Raw genomic sequence first — 3,228 nt, forward strand, 5'->3', positions numbered from 1 at the left:
ATTAGCTTTATGAAAAAGGAGTAATAAATACCTTTATTAAAATTCATTGCAGAAGAATTTTAAAATTCAAAACTCAAATAATTACATACCATTATTGATTAAGATGCAATTAATTAAATTATTAATTCAAACATTTCTTTAAAAACGTTCAAGTTAACTATGGTTTTTAATTAAATGATTCAAGTATACTTTCACTAGAAAACATTTTGAATTAATAATTAATTTTAGTGACAAATATCTTACACGTTAAATTTAAAGTAAAATTTTCGAAGAAAACTTTGACTTTCAAAGCTATTGAATAACTTGTTGTGATTTATGTTGACCAGAGAAAAAGAAAACATTTTTAATTCAATATATTCCTCAACATTCTATATATATGAAGTAGCATATGAAACATTCATTTCACCAGAAAGAAAGATCAGAATTTCAGAAGTAATAAAATTCTCTGAAAATGGCTTCCCGATTCTGTCAATCTTTCATCTTCGGAGTTTTGCTTGTTGCCTTGGTTCTCACATCAGGTAATTGGAAGAAAGAATTTCTCATTTTTATTTAATTTTTAAAACTGCAAAAATCCATAATTATTTTTCAATTTATGCTGAAATTGTGATCTGAATAATGCAGTACCAGAAGCAGTAACAGGAATAACTGATCCAGGCCTTCACTGCATAGGGCAATGCACTGGACAATGCAACACAGATTGCAGTAAGAAAGGCTTTAAGAGTGGCTTCTGTCTCAAACAAGGATCTGTTAACGTTTGTTGCTGTTCTTGATTCACTTATATTTTCTACTATTTTTTAATAAAATGCGTGTTTGAACTAAGGATTTTATTGTGATTCCAACTATCACTGATTTAGCACAAAATAAAACACCCTTCATCATCATCTCTATTTCTCTACAAGACTAGACATGTTTTTAAAAGAATTCATTTCTCACAAAAATTGTTCACATTTGGTTGAAGTTAAGTCTAAAAACAGATTAACCATATAATTAATCTAAATTAATTAATTATAAAGAAACTTCGGTCAAAGAACTAGTATTTTCATTTTAGAATAAAAAACATGCTTAGTGATAATTACGGATTTTATTGTCTCCCCTTTTACATATATGCAATTTTGTTTTTTATTTAAATATGTTTACAATTAAATTATGGTATGTATTGCTTAATTAATTGATTTGATATATATATATATATATATATATATATATATATATATATATATATATATATATATATATATATATATATATATATATATATATATATATTCTTCCATTGATGAAATTGAATTCCAATTATAAAAGATGTTTTTGTTCGATATATTTTGTTTTATTTCAACTTATCACGTTCCAATAATTTTATTTATTTATTATAGTTATATTAACACGTGAGCTTAGTGCTTAACTTGTTATTTTTTGTGTAGAATATATTTAATTAAAGATTTAAACATGTTTTTAATTCTAAACTTGAACACTAAATTAAAATTTATTTATATTTTAATTTTTAAAAATTAAAATGGAATGAATAAATTTATTTTAATCCAACTGTATTAATATTTTTTAATTTATTAAATGATATTCTAAACATACAAGTGTTTAAAAATGTGTTAAAAACACTAAGCAACTTAAACGTGTTATGCGAAAACACTTTTGTCACGTATAAAAAATATTAATATATATATATATATATATATATTTATTTATTTTTAAAATTTGATATTTATTTTTAAAGTTTGACATCGAATTGAATAAATATTTAAAATAAAAATAAATCCTAATTTTTATTAAAATTTTTGTACTAAAAATATATTTAACAATTTATTAATTGTTTAGCTTTTGAGGTATCCGACTATTTAATGCCAAAACCATACTTCATTTGAATAACTCTTCCCTCATTTTAGTATTTTTTGCCTTGAAGTCTCATTAAGTGAATAAGACAAACAATCATTAATATGAATAATATTGTTTTCGGCGAAACTTTGAAGATAAAAGATAAATTATTTCAACTAAAAATAAATAAAAGTTTATGAGTTTATACTAGCAATTTAGATGCATTTTCAATTTAAATGAATTAAATTAATTTTAAAAATGTAAATGGGCTATGCTAAAAACAGTTTCACTGTTATTTTTTCAAACGCTGATCTTTAAAATAAGAAAAACATAAACTTCGTACATATAAAATATGAAAATTGAGAAAAATAAATAACTCGATATTTTTAAAACATAATTTGTTTAAAAGAAGTTTGATAACAACATATTAGTAGATAAGAATTAACAAAAATAAACTGAACGTAAAATAAAATATAAAAGTAAAAATTATTTTAGAATTAGAATAACAGTATATATAAGAAAAAAAAGAATTCATATTATTGAGGATTAATAATAGAAAAAAATTGTACAATAAATCAATAAAGGTGGTGAAAATTATCACCAAAAACATCAATATGCGTGAATTACTCGCCTGATTTGGCCTCATAGCATTTGTATTTGCCGGTCGAGATGGAATATAATGGTAAAAATATTAATACAACAAATGTGTGTTACGAAATGATAATATACAGTAGACCTGTTATTTTAATCCACCATGGGTCAATCTCAACCCCTTTAAAATTAAACTCCATTTTAATAACCCACCTAATGAGGGGCTTTCTAAAAGTCTCCGACAACAAAAGTTTCGACTAAAATGAGTTGGGATATGATTAGTATGGGTTTAGCCCCTTTTTAATAAAATGTCTTTTTCTCTCTACAAATTGAAAGTCCTCGAAACTTCTTCTCACTCATAACCTCGTCTCTTTTGTCTTCTCCTCCATCAAATACATTGAACACTCTTTTTCTTTCTGTGAATTGAAAGTTTTCCCTAATACTTCTTCTCACCCACGAGCCTCCACGAACATCGCCACTAACCTCGTCGCTCTCTTCTATATTGAGAACTCGTCAAATACGTTCTTCGTATAACAAACCCACTTTCGCATTTGAATTTCACTTCCAGTGAGTCTTCTTTTTTCTTTGTTTTTATTTTTGTTGAGGGTTGCTTTTCTGCTTTGGTGGCCAAACTACATTTCTCACGCCCCTTTTGAGAAAAAATAGTGGATTCAATCATTCTCTGTAATTATTGTTCCATTTTAAAGAATATGTAAAGAACTTGTCTATCCATGGTGTTTCTCTTTCCCAATCACCAACTGAATCCATCTCAATGTCTCAATCCAATATCGAAGGAAGAAAGTTGAAGAG

General features: G+C 25.4%; 1 long non-coding RNA gene across 1 annotated transcript; it reads left to right on the forward strand.

Annotated features, from left to right (window-relative positions):
• Positions 1-391: 391 nt before the first annotated feature.
• Positions 392-819, forward strand: LOC114183183. The gene is made up of 2 exons (XR_003604302.1): positions 392-518; positions 622-819. It is a non-coding gene; the product is annotated as an uncharacterized LOC114183183 (long non-coding RNA).
• Positions 820-3,228: the final 2,409 nt, after the last annotated feature.

Source organism: Vigna unguiculata, chromosome 5, assembly GCF_004118075.2.
Source record: "Vigna unguiculata cultivar IT97K-499-35 chromosome 5, ASM411807v1, whole genome shotgun sequence".
Taxonomy (NCBI): domain Eukaryota; kingdom Viridiplantae; phylum Streptophyta; class Magnoliopsida; order Fabales; family Fabaceae; genus Vigna; species Vigna unguiculata.